This window comes from Sapajus apella, unplaced genomic scaffold (genome assembly GCF_009761245.1).
Source record: "Sapajus apella isolate SASKATOON/1434 unplaced genomic scaffold, GSC_monkey_1.0 scaffold142, whole genome shotgun sequence".
NCBI lineage: Eukaryota > Metazoa > Chordata > Mammalia > Primates > Cebidae > Sapajus > Sapajus apella.
This window is the reverse complement of record NW_022437082.1, coordinates 1,408,245-1,426,432: the sequence shown is the minus strand read 5'-3', so window position 1 is coordinate 1,426,432 and position 18,188 is coordinate 1,408,245.

The window sequence follows — 18,188 nt, the reverse complement described above, 5'->3', positions numbered from 1 at the left end:
AAAGAGGGCAGGAGGAAACTTTGGGAGGTGATGGATATATTTATGGCCTTAATAATGGTGATGGTTTCACAGTTGTATACTTATCCCCAAACTCCTTGAGATGTACACATTAAATATGCACAACTTTTAACGCAATATACCTGAATAAAGTGCCTAAGAAAATAAAATGTTCCAAAATTGATAGTGGTAATGGTTGCACAAATGTGAATATACTTCAGAGACCACTGGATTGTACCCTTTGGAAGAGTGAATTTTGTGGTGTGTGAATTATTTCTCAATAAAGCTGCTATTTTTTAAAATGCAGTCAAAGTTACAGCAAGATATTTCAGATTCCTGAACCCATTGGAATGATTTTTTTTCGATTTGCTTCCCTGGAATATTGTCATCATAGCAGTAACCTGCTTATTCTCCTAGCCCTCACTACCCAGGCCTGTAAGCCAGGCTCCGTTCTCTGATGATTTTGCCACCACCGTTTGCTAATTTCCCAAAAAATCTGCTTTCACCTGCTGAAAGGATCCCACTCTGCCCTGCCCTTCATGATATTAGCGTAATTCCTGCTATCTGCTTGTCTGCTTTTTTTTTTTTTTTTTTTTTTTTTTTTTTTTTTTTTATAGGGTCTTACTTTTGTTCAGGTCAGAGTGCAGTGGCACCATCTCAGCTCACTGCAATCTCCATTTCCCGGGTTCAAGTGATTCTCCTGCCTCAGCTTCCCAAGTAGCTGGGACTACAGGCGCCCACCACCATGCCTGGCTAATTTTTGTACTTTTAGTAGAGCCGGGATTTCACCATATTGGCCAGGCTGGTCTTGAACTCCTGACCTTGTGATCCACCCGCCTCAGCCTCCCAAAATGCTGGGATTACAGGCATGAGTCACCACTCCTGGCCTCCCCTCTTTGATCACCCTAACCAATGGCAAAGGAAAGCCCATAGTTACCGGTTGTATGAATATTTCCAGATATTTAACTCTCAAAGTCTATTTCTTTGGGGGTTTCTCACACTTCAATTTGTTATCCTCTTATCAGCAGCTCCAGCTACAAGGGCCTTCATTATATACTAATTGCCAGTGCCAATTGTCCGTATTTTTTATATTAAAAATCCATTTATAAACACATTTCAGCAGCTCCACCACCTCAACATCATTACTAATTTAATCTCCCTCCTCTTTTATTAGCATGGCATGGGGCTAACCAGAGCAGGAGGCACTGGGGCTAATCAGATTACTAGTTTGTTTGAACATTTTGCTCATCAGGAACTCAGTGGGATGTACTTGGTCAGGCTGAGGGCAGGTTAAATCTCCCACCAGCTCTGAAAACCAACAGGCGAGGGACCTGGAATCAGAGACAATTAAAGGATGAACCTCAGTTTAAGGGGGCTGATGGTAAAGACTAGTTGACTCTTAGGTGGGGTGGCTGTAGCTGAGGGCTCTGTGAAGGCATGATTTGATGAGAAGAATTTCCTGTCTTATGCAACACTACTCCTCATCTGACCTGCTCACTCACCACTTCTCAGAACTCCTAATGCGGTAAGCAGTGGTAGAAAATGTGTTGGTTAGCTGGCCACGCACGGTGGCTCATGCCTATAATTCCAGCAGTTTGGGAAGCCGAGGTGGGTGGATCACAGCATCAGGAGATCAAGACCATCCTGGCCAGCATGTTGAGACCCCATCTCTACTGAAAATACAAAAATTAGCTGGGCGTGGTGGTACATGTCTGTAATCCAAGCAAGAAAGAAAGAAAGAAAGAAAGAGAGAGAGAGAGAGAAGAAAGAAAGAAAGAAAGAAAGAAAGAAAGAAAGAAAGAAAGAAAGAAAGAAAGAAAGAAAGAAGGAAGGAAGGAAGGAAAGGAGAAAGAGAGGAAGAAAGGGAAAATGTGTTGGCCAACAAGTCAGAAGACCAGAGACTTGTTTGAACTCTATTACTAAGTGTGATTCTTGGCAAACTCCTTAACCTCTCTGGGTAACACATTCTAACTGGGGGCAATAATCCTTACCTTGCTGACACCTCAGAGTTTTGATCAGGGCCAAATTAAAAAAAAAAAAAAAAAAAAAAAAAAACAAAACTTTAGTGAGTATGTATTACTTATTAAGCACTACTTTAATGGAGTATTGTTCTTTGCACTTTGCATGCATTAATTCGTTTAATTTCCTCAATAATCTTAAAATGTAGGTACTAACATGGTCTCACTGTACTAATGGGGACATTGAGGCACAGAGAAGGCAAACAGTTCTCTCAAGATCACACGTGATGTGTCTATTTCACCACTGCACTGTTCAACCGCCCCCTAGTCTATAAAATCAAACTCTAGTCTGGCTTTCTTAACCGGAGTCTTTCTCTACCTTCTCATCCTGAGCCCTGGCTCTCACCTTCATATCTTGGGAGACTCTCACCTAGGGGTAGGAGAGGGGTAAGCATTCTCCTCATTCTATAGTGTTTTGCTCAGGCCACTGTTCTGCCATCTGCATGTAAAACCCCCTTATTTTTAGCCACTTTGTCTGTCTATTTAGTTCCAGCACTCTATTTCCCTCCTGGTTGTTGTCATCTAACGACCTCCTAGTCACTGCGCTTCAGTCACTGGACATTTAGCTTACTATATTCCTCCTACTCCAAAGCTGGATTATCATCTTGGGTGACTTTGGTGTCCAAGAGGACAATCCAGCCATAACAGTACCAGTCAAAGTTCAGTCAGGAAAGCAGAGCCACTATGGGGATTCTGGGAAATTCGACCTTGCAAAAAGGTGGGAGGAGCTGGGAAGTGAAGGTCTGGAAAGAAGAGTTGAAAGATCAGATCAAGAGTTACTAATGACTTCCCCTAAAGCATATGGTGGACAATTCAGGGCTTGCAGGAAAATCTGAAAAATCACACATTAGTTTAAATCAATGACAAAGAGGAGTTGCAGGACAGTATATGAGAAACTGCTGCCTCTATGTGGCTATCACTTTTGTGGATGCACAACCAAGGGCCTAGTAATGAGCCTAAGGCCATTGTTGAGAAGAGCTGAATTCAGAAAAGAGGAAGGCAAAGAAACGATGGAGCCCTCTTGATACCCCTGCATCTGCCTGTCACCACATATGGCCATGAAGACTTTTAAGGAGTAATGGGCCTTGCTTCATGTGTCAGCCATCTCATTTCAGTAACCTTCCCTCCCTCTTTCTAATCTACCCCTTCTGTAGTCATGACCCAAATATACTCACCCTCTGAAATTTGTCATTCAGTCATCACGTTTTCTGACCACAGCCCCTTAACTTTAACTATTTCACCTCTTAAGTTGCTCTCATTGAGGTCACCGATCATCTCTTTGTCATTAATTCACTCAACAAACATTTGTTTAACTCCCACTCTGTGCCAGGCACTGTACTGGATGGTGGGGTGCAATGGTAAGGAAAGACAGATCAGAATCCATTCTCAGTTAGGCACAGGGGTCCACACCTGTAGTCCCAGCACTTTGGGAGACCAAGGTGGGAGGATCATTTGAGGCCTGGAGTTTGAGACCAGCCTGGGCAACATAGGGAGACCTTGTCTCTACAAAAAATTTAAAAATTAGACAGGTGTGGTGGCTCACACCTGTAGTTCCAGCTACTTGAGAAACTCAGTGAGCGGATTTCTTGAGCCCAGAAGCTCACAGTGAGCTATAATCATGCCAGTGCACTCCAGCCTGGGTGACAGAGAGACACCCTGTCTCTGAAGAAAAAACAAAAACAAAAACTTGTTATAATAAAGTAGTCTGTTGAGAAAGATAGATATCAATTATATTATCCCATGAATAAATGAATAATTGCAACTGAGAAAAATGCTCCAAAGGAGAGATAAGTACATTGTCCTATTAAGGAATAGGAAGAGAGAATCTGTCTGAATCAGGGAGGTCAGGAAAAGCTTTCCTTAGAAAGTTATGATTGCACTGAAACATCAAGAATGAGGAGAAGGGCCGGGCTCAGTGGCTCACACCTGTTATCCCAGAACTTTGGGAGGCCGAGGCTGGTTGATTACCTAAAGTCAAGAGTTTGAGAGCAGCCTGGCCATGGTGACACCCCATCTCTACTAACAATACAAAAACTAGTGGGCGTGGTGGTGCATGCCTGTAATCCCAGCTACTCAGGAGGCTGAGGCAGGCGAATTGCTTGAACCCAGGAGGTGAAGATTGCAGTGAGCCGAGATTGCACCACTGCACTCCAGCCTAGGTGACAAGAGTGAAACTCCATCACCAAAGGAAAAAAAAAAAAAAAAGAATGAGGAGAAGTTAACTAGGCAAAGATGAGGAGGAAAGCATTTCAAACAAAAGAAACAATGTCTGCAAAAGCCCTATAGCAAGAGCAAATTATAGCAGGATTTATTGGTAAACTGGAAGAGGGCCAACATATAAGTGCAAGGTGAGAAATATGGTTGGAGGTGTACACAGGAGCCACACCATGCCAGAGCTAGATGCCACACAAAAGATTTTTGTCTGATTCATAAGAATTGTGGGAAGTCATAGAGAATTTTAAGCAGTAATTTGAAATCATCTGATTCACATTTTCAAAAGATCACTTTGGCTGTAGCATGGGGAGCTCTTGGAGCATGCTACAGTGGAAAGGAAATGTAAATTAGGAGGTTACTGTTGTTGAGGCCAGAGATAATGGTGTCTAGACTTGGGGTGGTTATAGTGAATATTGTGAGAAAATGATGAATTTGAAATATACTATTTTGGAACTAAAATTGTCAGAATTTGGTGATGAATTAGATATGGTGGAGCGAGAGACAGCAAGGATGACACTTGGACTTCTGGCTCTGCAATTGGATGAATGTGGTACCATTCATTGATATAGGGAAAGCTGGAGGAATATAAGTAGAAAGAGTAAGGGAGGCAGATCATGAGTTTTATTTTGAGCAAGTTAAGTTTAAAGTGCTTTTGTGATATCCAAGAGGATATATGTTAATTAAACCATAAGTTTATGGGTCTGGAGTTCACAGGAGAGGTCTGGGCTGGAGGTATAGGTTTGAAAGTTGTCTATCTACAGATATGACTGAAGCCATGGCATGGCTGAGATTGTGAAAATTTAGAGTGAAGACTAGGAAGAGGAGAAGGTTTTAGGCTGGAACTTGAGAAGCTCTTTGTTTAGAGATTGACTAAAAGAAGACCCTGCAAAGGAGCAGTTGGAGCAATAGAAGACAAAGCAGAAGAGTGCTGTGTACTGGAAGTCAAGGACAGAGGGGATTTCAAAAAGAGGGTATGTGAGTGAAGTAAGATAAGAATCAAAAGTAACCATGGGATTTGGTGACACAGCGATTCTTGGATCCTTAATAGAAAATGTTTTAGTGACACGATAGAAAAGGAAGTCAGATCAAAGTGAGGTTAAGAATGTGTGGGACATAACAAAAAGGAGACAGCAAGTGCAGACAAGATTGTTCGCAGTTTTGATTGGGAAACAATGAGTCATATACATACATATTAATGAAATTTATCCAGAGGAAAGCACAGAGAAGATATGGGCCTGGACATGGAGACCTTAACCACGCTAGGATGAGGGAGTATGGAGTGAGGCATCAGATTTCAAAAAAGTCGGCATAGAAGTCCACTATGAAAAAAGAGTTTGGGTTTGAGACAGTATGTGGTACCCAGTAGATAGTGTTTGAAATGACAAATTATTTTATTCATGTGTTCATCTAACAAATATTTATTGAGTGCCTGCTCTGTGCCAAGGTATTCTAGAACTAAGGATACATTATAGAACAGAACAAGCAAAAGCCTCTCTTCTTATGGAGTTGGTGCTCTGGTTGGAGGAGAAAAACAGTAAGTAAGAGATAAGAGTATGCCAGATGATGCTAAGTGCTATGGAAAAACTGGAAATGGAGCAGGAGCACAGTTTTAAATCAGGTAGGTCAAAGAAGGACTTTCTAAGAAGGTGACATTTGAGCAATGACTGGCAGACGACTAGTCAAAGAGTGTTCCAAGAAGAGGGATCAGCAAATGAGGTCACTCGAGGCAACAGTGTGTCCAGCATGTTAGAAGGAAAGCAAGGAAGCTGGTATGGCTACAGTGCAGTAAGAGGGAAGTAAAGGGAGATATGTCACAAAGGGGATAGTGAGCCATATCAGGTAGGCCATTGCAGGGACTTTGATTACATAGTTGAAGGTCTTTCCATAATCTGGCCTATGTTCTGGAAGGACCCTTCTGGTTGCTGGGCTCGGAATAGACTATAGAGTAAGAGATGCAAGGGTAGAAGCAAGGAGACTACTTAGCTGGCTATTACACTAACCTAGGCTTATGGTGGTAACCTAGGTTACTAGAGTAACCTACGATTTATGGTGGCTGGGACCAGAGTGGTGGTCATGGAGGTTGTGAGACACGGTCAGACTCTGGATATATTGTGAAATTATTAAAGTCAACAAAATTTGTTGGATTCATCAATGGATTGACAAGTCAATTGACTGGCTGTAAAAAGTGATGAAAGAGGCAAAGCCTTCAAGGTCTGCAGGCTTTATCAAATGGAAGAAAAGAGTTGCCATTTACTAAATATACAGCAGTAGCATGTTTGGGAAAAATACCAAGAAAGTGTTTGGTGTGGATGTGTTCTGTTCTTTGAGACGCTATCACGCAATCCAGTGATGGAGTCAAAGAGGTAACTACAGACAGAAGTCTGGAGTTCAGGGGAGACTCTAGGCTAAAGATAGGCATTTGGGAAATAGCAGCATTGGGTTGTATTTAAACTCATGAGAGTAGGTGTGATCACATAGAATATAGTAAGGGCAGAGTACAAAGACGGATTGCTGGAGTCTTCCAAAATTAAGAGGACAAGGTTTACATCCAGAAGAACTGGAAACAGGGACTCAAACATGTATTTGTACACCAATGCTCGTTGCTGCCTTATTCACAGTAGCCAAAAGACAGAAACAATTCAAGTATCCATCAACAGATGAATGAATAAGAAAAATGTGGATATACATACATTATTCAGCCACAAAAAGTTGAGTAATGATCCATACTGCAACATGGATACACATGGAAAACATGCTGCTAAGTGAAATAAGCCACTCACAAATGACCACATATTATGTATAATACCACTCATATGAGGTCTTCAGAACTGGCAAATCAATAGACACAGAAAGTAGAATGGTAGTTAACAAGCACTTTTATCAGAGATGAGGAGGTAGATGAAGAGTGATTGCTTAAAAGGTGTAGGGTTTCAGTTTGGGATCATTAAAATGTTCTGCAGATAAACAGTGCTAATGGTTGCACAACACTGTGATTGTAATTAATGTCATTGAATTATATATTTTAAATGGTTACAGTGGCAAATTTTATGTTTTATAAATTTTAACACAATAAAAATGTAAAAAGAAAAAACAGGAAAAGTTACAGGCTGATGAAGAAGAGCCAACAAAGGATACTGAAGAGAAATAACCTGTAAGGTTCCAGGAAAAACCGGGAGAGAGAAGTGTCCTGGAAACCATGGAAGGGTGTTTCAAAGGAAAGGAGAGTAAGCAACCATATCAAGTGCTGCTCAGAACTCAAGTAAGATGAAACTGACATTTCACCACTGATGATCATCATCACCAGTTCATTCTAAAATGCTGCTCATCTGCTTGTCATTTCAACAGAAACATGAGCCATCATTTGTTTTTACCCTGAGTTAGTAATCTGAGTCAATTCAATTTTTCCAAAGTCTTCTTCACCCTTTCATACCTCCACATGTTTGCAAGGGGTTTGGAATTAGCCTTAGTGGAAATTTCAGCCCTCCCACTGATGAGCCATGTGGCCGTATAACTTTGGGTAAGCCACTTCTCTGAGCCTGTGAGTTCTCCTCCTTCGTAAGTAGTAATCAATGTAATTGTAATTAATGTTATATTTTACACATGTTTATTTTACATATTCTACTTACATGGTAAGTAGGCCCCTCTTTTGCTCACTTGCTACGTGGATGAACCTCTCTAAATGGTCAAAAACTGTGAAGATATTTGCATCTCATGTGAATGTTCAACAAAGGGAAAAAGCCCCTTATAAAACCATCAGCTCTCATGAGAACTCACTAACACGAGAACAGCATGGGAGTAACAGCCCCCATGATTCAATTACATCCACCAGGTCCTGTCCCTAACACGTGGAGATTGTTACAATTCAAGGTGATATTTGGGTGGAGACACAGAGCAAAATCATTTCAGTAGCGATAGGCTCAATGACATTGACCTCTAGAATGTGGCCACCTCAGTTTGAGGCTTTATTCTGTCATTTCCTAGCTCTATGATCCTGGGCAAGTTACTTGATTTCTGTAGGCCAAAGTTTCCTTGCCTGTAAAATGAAGATTGTAATAAATGCCTAGCTGATGGTATTATGGGGATAACTAATAACAGTAGAAAATACTTCATAGTACTTACTCCATGTCAAGCCCTGTTCTAAGCACTTTGCATGTATTTGAATGTGTAATCCTCATGACAACTTTATGAAGTTGGTACATTCTATCAATTTGGACACTGAAGTGTGGATTAAGTGGTTCACCCGAGGTCACCAAACCAGTCAGTGGCAGTGATCCGATTCAAATGCAGCTAGGCTAACGGTGGAGCCTGAACTGTTAGCCCAATTCTTGGCAGCCCCCACCTGAGAAGGTGCATGCAGCATGCTCAGCAATATGTCTAGTACATGTGAAGTTCAGTCAATGCTGTTGATTGGTATAGTGAGTGTCAAATGACACTGACTGAGTCTGACCGTCTGAGGCCAGAACCAGAGACTGAACACACATCTCAGGTGATTCTGGAGCACTCAAATGCGGCTGAGAAAATTTGGTAGAGGGATGGAGTGAGTGACTTCCTGAGGCATCTGGGTTGATGGGATCACAGGTCCAAGGTCTCGGATCTGTGTCACAACCCTGGGGGAATCCTGATGTTAAGTTTTCTGACATCCTGGAAGAGTAAGATATGGCATCAGCAATTAGTTTGTTTTAAAAGATATATATATATAAAGATATATATACAAATATTTATATTAATAGTTCAACATTTGTATATATATATATATATAAAGATATATATAAATATATATATTTCTATATATATATAGTGATTTTTTTTTTGCACATCAATATTTGTGAACTGAAATTCAGAACCTTACTCATAAGAGTTGAGAACTCTGGTCTAGGAAATATAAGGCAACCAATAAGTGACAGCCACTGACACTATAAGGAGCAAGAAGGGGCAGTCATGGAGGTAGGAAAAGAGCCAGGAAATCAAGAATGTGTCTGAAAACAGGAACAAGAAGAAAGAAGTTCAGTGTCACAAACAGGTCAGATTAGAAACAGACTGACTCAAGCACGGTGACTCAAGCCTGTAATCCTGAGCACTTTGGGAGGCTGCAGATGGGAGAACACTTGAAGCCAGGAGTCCAAGACCAGCCTGGACAACATAGGGAGACCCCATCTCAAAAAAAATTTTTTTAAGTTGCTAGTGATGGTGACACATGCCTGTAGTCCTAGCTACTCAGGAAGCTGAGACAGAGGATCGCTTGAGCCCAGGACTTCAAGGCTGCAGTGAGCTGTGATCATATCACTGCACTCAAGCCTGGGCCACAAGCAAGACCCTGTCTCTAAAAAATAACAGGAAGATACAGACTGAAAAGTGACCCCTGAGTTCAACATTTAGAGGTCATCAAAAGCTGTGGAGAGTAGTTTGGGAGGTCAGCACCAAAGATTAGATGCAATGACTTGAAGGAATGCTGCATGATGAAAAGGTACAGACAGGGCGTCAAGCTAGTATCTCTCTGGAGAGGTATGAGTATAAAGGCAGGAACATTAGTTAAGCAATCCTGGCAGCGTTCCAAACTGAAATGAACCAGAATGTCAACTCTGTAGGGCACATGGCACAGGAGGGTAAACCTCAGGGGACTAACTGCTGGGTGCGAAAACAAGCCCACAGAGATGTTCTCAGCTCCCTTTCCCTCCATGAAAGGGAGCCAAGAGCTCCGTGATGCCAAATGGTATGGTTAGGCCCTGTGGTCCTTGAGACAGATCCAGGACCAAGGGAGACAGCCTCAGGTGGGCTCCTCCAGGAGGCAGGAGCAGAGTCCCCTTTTCTTGGAAGCTGGGCCTGGTATCTTCATGCAGCAGCAGGACCTCCAGGGTGGGGGTGGGGGTGCACTGAAGGTGTTAGAAGATGGAGGTTAAAGTGGCACATGGCAGGGGCTGATATGAATTGGGAGAACAATGAGGCAGGAGGGGCTGATGAACCTATGAGAAGGGCAGAGGGCATAGCATGGACCAAGAGTGTGTGGCTCTGTGAGGACCAAAAGGCTGATGTCAATGGGAAGTTGGAGAATGAGGTCGCAATCAGGGCCTGCAGCATGACTGCCCTTGTAGGTCATGGAAAGGAGTTTGCACTAGGTCTCAGTGGCAAGGAAACCTGTGGGGGTGGAGGAGATCATGAGTCATGAGCTCAAAATTGAACACAGTGAGTGGGTATTGGTTATGGGACATCCATGTGGCAATCCCCTCAGACCCCAGCAGTGAAGTATATGGTTCTAGAGCTCACGGGAAAGGGCACAGCTAGAGGTAGAGGTATCAGTTCAGGCTGCACACAGTCACAATTCAAGTCCTGGGTGTGGATGAGCTTGGTGGGAAGGCAGTGAGGGCAGAGAAAAGGGAAAGGGTACAGAACAGAAGGTCACCTGAGGGACAGACAAACGATCCTGCAGTGAAGACAGAGGTCATGGGAAAGCCAGGAGAGGGGGTGTCCTGGAAGCCTGCAGAAGACAGCTTTCAGAAATTGAAGAGGAGCCACCGGCCAGGGCTGTCAAAAGGTGTCAAAAAACAGAAGCTCTTTGAGTCTAGAGGCTGGCCCAGCAAGGGGATTCATGCTCCGACTTTCCTTAGCAATCAACATATTTCCTTACCAATATAGACTATTAGAGTCACCAAAATCAGTGTGTCAGTACCAGCATGATGAGCTAATCTCTCTCACTCCGGTGAAAGAAATACCTTGCTGGCCAGCGGGAGCAATCTACTTGCCACAGCTTCTCAGGATATCTGATTCCAGTGGGTAGGGTGGAAGACAGAGGATTGAAGGGAGCACAGAGATTGGAAACCAGGACCAGGTTTCATGCACGTCTGTGGTCTGGGCTTGGGGTTCCCTTCTGGTCAGCCCAGAGGTTCCAGGAGCTGGTGGGGAGCTTCCTTCTTGGAAGGCACTGGAAAACATGGGACCCCTGACACACGGGGCCAGGGCAGGGCCCCAGTTGGCTGGAGCTCAAGGGAGATGCTGACCGCCCAACAACCCTGTGAAGTCAGTGCTATGGCTCCCACTGAACAGTCAACGTAGCTGAGACTCGGAAAGGGAAAGTCAAACTGTGACTCTGTGTAGAAGGATCCGCAAGAGATGGTCAGAAAGGGGCTGTGGACGAGAAAGCGATTGTGGCCTGCAGAGAGGAGCTGCGGGAGATTCTGCGTTCTCTTGAAGCCTCGCTCTTCACTACCTCCCTGTCCCCACCTCCGGCGGCGCGTGAAATTAACGCCAAGACCGCAGCGCAGCCTGCAGTGCTTAGGCTGACCACAGGATGGCGGGCGCGTCCGCGGCACCCAGGGTGGCAGCCGCCTCTGCGCTGCCGCCGCCGCATTTGTATTCCGAGCAACCCACCGTGGGCATTATTAAAGCCCAGACTCGGCGCGCTCTCCCGCGTCGGTGCCCTCTGCGGGGCTGGCTCAGCGCAGCGGGAGAAGCTGGCTTCTGGCTAAGCCGCAGTCCTTCGTGTCCCGGCTGGAAGGCCTCAGAAGTCACCTGGGCCCACTCCTTGCTGAAAGCATGGCACCTGAAGGGGACAGGGCCTTGCTCCAGGCTGCAGCGGTGCAGCCAGGACCAGAAGCCTGGTCTCCTGAATACTGACCCTTTACACAATTCTGGATGTCCCTGGGACTGCACAATGGACTTAAGGCGTGCAAAGGCCTCCAACTAGCCCTTTCCCTAGAGTTTACTGCCACTATCACCCCCAAGCTCCCGAGGTACACTGCTTCCTCCTGCTCCAGAAAGCCTCCTGCTCAGGTGTACCTACAGACCCCCTTTCCTGAGCTCCTCCATGCGGGCAGGGGTAAGAGGCTGCAATCTTCTCCGATTTCTGTTCAGAGTATGCCAGGAAAGAAAGATAAGAGAGCCTTCGCTATTCCCCTTCTGTGTGTCCCAAAGTCTTCCAGAGACCGCAATTAATAGCAGGCAGGTTCTGAAGGCAGCTAGGCAATCAAACAGCAGTTAGCCTTCCTTCCCACCTGCCTGCCAAGCCAGGAATCTGACCCCAGCTCCCCAACCAGGCTCCCACTTCCTTGGACCCAGATTCCTCCACAGCTGTGAAGAACTTTTCACGTTTAGCCTTACTCTGGGAGCAGCAGCCTTTATATGAACCTGAAGGAGTAGATCTCTTGCTCACACTTCCTCTGTCTCTGTCTCCCAGAGTGGAATATACATGGCCAGCTCCAGGGGACTTGGAAGCCAATTGAACCCCAAATAGCAAAAAAATATTGTCCACTTCCAGCTTTAAAACCTACGCTGCTAAATTCCTGCCATTATCTTAGAGGCAGATTTCTCAATTCAGCAGTTCAACCCAGCAAATGGGACAAGTCATCATCATTTCTCACCTGATTTACTGCATTAGCTAGCTTCCACCCTCGCAGCTTTACAATCTGTTCCCAGCACAGCAGACAGAGTGATTCCATTAAAACACACCTGAGGTCCCACCCCTCCTCTGCTCAAAAGCCTACACCGGCTCCCATCTCCAATGGAGTCAAAGGCTAAGACCTTGCCATGGCCTGCAAGGCCCAATATGTCATCTGATGCCATCACCTTTCTATCCACCCACCTTATTCTCCTCCCTTTGCTTTCTCCCAATCAGCCACACAGGCCTCTTTGCTGTTCCGCAAACCTGCAGGCGCATGCCCGCTTCGGGCCTTTGCTCTGCCTAGCCTATCTCCTCTGCTAGAATGCACCTCCCTTAGATGTCAGCTTCATCCTTCAAGTCTGTTTAAATGACATTTTCTCATTTAGGCCTTCCCTGACCATTCCATTTAATGCTCATGACATCCCCTGCATCCTGCTTTTCTCTTCTTTTTTCATAGCCCCTGCGAACATATATACAAACTATTTTCTTATTTATGATACTATTAATATTATATGTATCTTTCTATCTGCTGTCCCATAGGCAGAGATCTTCGTTTGCTTCACTGATGTATCTCAGGTGTCTAAACCAGCATCAAATGACTGAACGAATGACCATGGGCCGATGTGCATCAGCAGTCCTTGGAAGCACTAAAGGATTATATATACTTATAACCCCCTACTCTGGTGGCTCTGGGAAAGTCAGAGCTGCTTGAGAGGAGCATACTCTCAAGAGGCTCACAGCTGGGCCTATGAATGCTTTTAACCAGAAAGTGCCTCAAATCATTTAGATGTGAACTCATGATGTATAGAGGTTAATATTGATCGAGATTCTAAAAACAATTCAGGGGTCGAAAGCATGTCTTTTAGCCAGAAGGTGCCCCTGGAAATTCACCACCATTGCTAAAATTGTTTTTCAGTGAAAATGGACTCTAAGGTTAAAAATAAATAGGCCGAGCACAGTGGCTCATGCCTATAATCCCAGCACTTTGGGAGGCCGAGGTGAAGGATCACCTGAGGTCAAGAGTTCAAGATGAGCCTGGCCAACATGGTGAAACCCCGTCTCTACTAAAAATGCAAAAAATTAGCCAGAAGTGCTGGTACACACCTGTAATCCCCGCTCCTCATGACGCTGAGGCAGGAGAATTGCTTGAACCCGGGAGGCGAAGGTTGCAGTGAGCTGAGATCGCACCACTGCACTCCAGCCTGGACAACAAGAGCAAAACTCTGTCTAAAAAAAAAAAAAAAATTAAAAGCACTTTGGAAACACAACCCCAAATTCTTTTAAATGGCCTAAGCTGAAAACATGATGATGGTTCCACTAGAAGGACCCACAAGCAGTCTGACACATCCTCCAATTACATATAGGAAACTGTACTCTAATGGGACAGATTCATCGTGAATAATGTCCAAAGGACAATTTCTAGAGCAATTGATCAGCCCATATGCAATGCTTCATGGGGAGCAGATGTGCTCCTTGTTTTTCTCATTACCATGATTTACTGTCTTCTGAGCTTGTTAAAGACAGAGGCTTGAGCCCACTTTGGTGTGTGTGTCCTGTGGGGGAGGCAATGGGGGATGGATAGAGGGAGGGAGGGAGAAAAGAAGGAAGGGCCCACCAAACAGCTGGGGAGATTTCCACCCTGCGCTGGTGGCATGGATTCAGCTGCTGCCACCCACAACTGTCCTCACCCCAGAGGGCACTGAGCTGGCCGAACCTGGGCTGACAGGTTGGTCCACTTTGTTGAGTGCTTCCCACTGGCCCTCCTTACACACACACATACACACACACACACACACACACACACACACACACACAGGTGCACATATGCATCCATCCTTACTGCTACATGACTACCATCAAATGAGCAGAGAAAGAGATGACATGGCTCTTGTCAGCTCCATTCAGGATACTGGGAATCTATTTCATTGAATTTAATGTTTGTGTTTTTGAATTTTCTTGTTCTACTGTCATATCAATCTAGATTTTCTTCCCCAGAGCTTGGGCTGTTTTACACACACATACACAAACTCGCAGAAACATACTTACATACACAGGCTCAAATACACATGCACACGGTCACACATATATACATTAACACACAAATGCTTACACATATACACCAACACACTCAGATACACACACAAAAGAAATCACTCATAAACACATATACTCACACACTGACACCCTCATGTTCAAACACCCACATTCATTCCTCTAATCAGTTTCCTCAGTACTGTTCTGTGGGATGGAGGTGAGTGCAAAAGAGTCAGAGAAATATCCAGGCTGGCATATCTTCATCTTTTCGTGGCTTGTAATCCCTTTCAGAAGAAAGAAAGAAAGAGAGAGAGAAAAAGAGAGAGAGAGAAGAAAGAGAGAGAGAGAGAAGAAAGAAAGAAAGAGAAAGAAAGCAAAAAAGAAAGAGAAAGGGAAAGAAAGAGCAGTATATAATCTCTCAACCTCCATTAAGAATTTTAAATATCATATTGTTGTTTCTGCACGGCATACAATAAAGAACTTATTTTAAATCCAAAATATTTTATTTAGATTTGTATATGGCTACAAAATTCATATTTTCAGGTTAACTATAATATTTAATAACATTCATAATAAATAGACAAATTTAGACTTTTCCCAATTCAAAAACTGAAATGTACTCATTTTTATTTTATATTAGTTATGAAACAAAGCATGATTTGCGTGATTGACTTGAAGACCAAATGTGTATTAAGAGGTAGATTACATTCAAACACATGTTAAAAGGCCGGGCACAGTGGTTCATGCCAATAATCCCTGGACTTTGGAAGGCCAGGGTGGGAGAATCACTTGAGGCCAGGAGTTCAAGAGCAGCCTGGTCAACATAGCAAGACCCTGACTCTACCAAAAAACTTTTTGTATAAAAATAAGCAAGAACACACAGATTACGGGATCAAATACTGCAGCTACAAAAATTACTTTTGTGGCCTAATGTTGGAAATTCTTGTTTTTGAACTTTAAAAATCATGTAGTTATTATTTGAAATGTACAGATCTTGTGTGTACATTTAAGGCTGCTATACTTATAAGCACTTTTCTCCAAAAACAGCTTGCTAGTGTCTATTCCAAATAAATTAAAAACCAAAACATTGCCAGCTAGGCACGGTGACTCAAGTCTGTAATCCCAGCACTTTGGGAGGCCAAGGCTGGTATATCAACTGAGGTCAGGAGTTCAAGACCAGCCTGGCCAACGTGGTGAAACCCCGTCTCTACTAAAAATACAATAAAATTAGCCAGGCGTGGTGGCAAGGACCTGTAATCCTAGCCACTCAGGAGGCCAAGGTAGAAGAATCGCTTGAACCCAGGAGGAGGAGGTTGCAGTGAGCTGAGATCACGCCATTGCACTCCAGCCTGGGCAACAAGAGCAAAACTCCACCTCAAAAAAATAAAATAAAATAAGTAAGCAACAAATCATTTTGGTATCTGCCGCTATATTTTCTCTTCTTAAAATTGTTTTTGAAGTATGTAATAGAAACTTCTCAGTGTGTTTTATAGGAATTTTGGTGAGATGGATGTAACTTACATATCTGGTAAAAATCATCTTGAGGTGAATTTGCAAAATCATTATCATTTTATCCTTGTCATTTGCTTGTATTTGAATATCAGGTGGTCCTTATGTTTATGTCTTGAAGTGCTGGTCCTTTACAAATATAAATAGTCAATATTTTCTTTACATAAGAACAAAATCAATTTTCAACTGCATAATGAGTCAAAATGACCACCGGGAATAAAAGTATTTAGCTAAATTGTAAACTGATATTAACCACATGTTCACTCAACACCCACTGAGATACTTTCAAACAGTCTGGTTTTGAAGGGGGAAATATTTACATAATTTTAACGTTGTTAATTTTAATTGAAATTAAACCAGGAGCTATCACCATCTTCAAGTTTATCAAACCGATGAAACACTGTCATAGCCCCTAAATAGTAACTGTTGAGTGAGGCTATGACATTCATTTCACAGACTTGGCTCTCCCACTACTAACCTATGGGGCCCTGGGTAGATTGCTGCTTCTCTAGGCCTCTGTTTATTCGGAAGTAAAATGGGAATAAAAGCAGTCTCCTGGGTTTCTTACAAATTTTTTTTTATAACTTTAACTCAAACATGTCAACACACAGAGCCCTGACTGCACCTAGACAGGCATGGATCTCAACAACTGCCAAGCAGAATTTTAAAACTTGAATCACACCAAGGCACATAATCAAAAGGGTGAACATCAGTGATAAAAGATAGATCTAAAAAACAGCAGAAAAAAATTGCATGTTACATGAATAGGAACAAAGAAAATTTCTACTGATTTCTCATCAGAAACAATGCAAATCAGAAAAAAATTGAAAAACGTCTTTAACTTGCTGAAATTTTAAAAATATTCAACCTAGGCTGGGCGCGGTGGCTCACGCCTGTAATCCCAGAACTTTGGGAAGCTGAAGGGGGTGGATCATCTGAGGTCAGGAGTTCAAGACTACACTGCCCAACATGGTGAAAATCTGTCTCTACTAAATATACAGAAAAATTAGTCAGGTGTGGTGGCTCACACCTGTAGTCTCAGCCACTCAGGAAACTGAGGCAGGAGAATCACTTGAAGCCAGGAGGCAGAGGTTGCAGCGAGCCGAGATCAAGCCACTTCACTCCAACCTGGGCGACAGAGCGAGACTCCATCTCAAAAAAGAAGAAAAAAGAAAAAAAGAGTCAACCTAGAATTCTGTATCTAGGACAAAATCCTTCAAAACATGAAGATAAAATAAGGGCATTTTCAGATGAAAGAAAAAGCTGAGACAATTTGTCACCAACAGAGCTTCACTATAAGAAATGTTACAGGTAGCTATTCAAGCAGAAGGAAAATGACACCAGATGGAAACTTAGATCTGCACAAAGGAGTGGTAAGCATCATTTAAACAGTTAAATGCGGGTAAATATAAAAGACATTTTGAGAGCAGGGTCTTAGGGTCTGTCATTCACTGCTATATTTCCATCCCTGCTACAGAACGTATTTGTTGAATGAAATACAGTGATCGATCACACCTCAAATGCCAGGCATGTGGGAAGAATATACCCACATTATTTCCAAAATGAAAATAATTTTATGGTGTTGTCTAATTATAGTGGTAATGTATGATCATGATAAATCTTCTGAAAATAGAGCAAATTGTTCAGAAGGAAACAAAAAGTCACATGTAATCTGATTGTCCAGAGAAAATCACTGTTAATATTTTGGTATATTCCTGCCCAGTTTCTCTCTCTCTCACTCTCTCTCTCTCTCTCTCTCTCTCTCTCTCTGCATATAGAGATAGATATGAACATATATGTAAATGGGTATAGATATATCAAAAATTGAATTCATAGTGTACAATTACCCTGTACTTAATATCCCTGTAACTAAATCTTTGCCCACAACCTGAATTATTCCCTAAGGATAAATTACTAGAGGCAGAATTGCTGGGTCAAGGCAAATGAACAACAGTCCCACAGCTTAAGCTACAGGCTGACAATTACCTTCTAGAAAGACTAAACGATTTTTACTCTTCTGTGCTGAAAGGTAGTGCCCACCATTT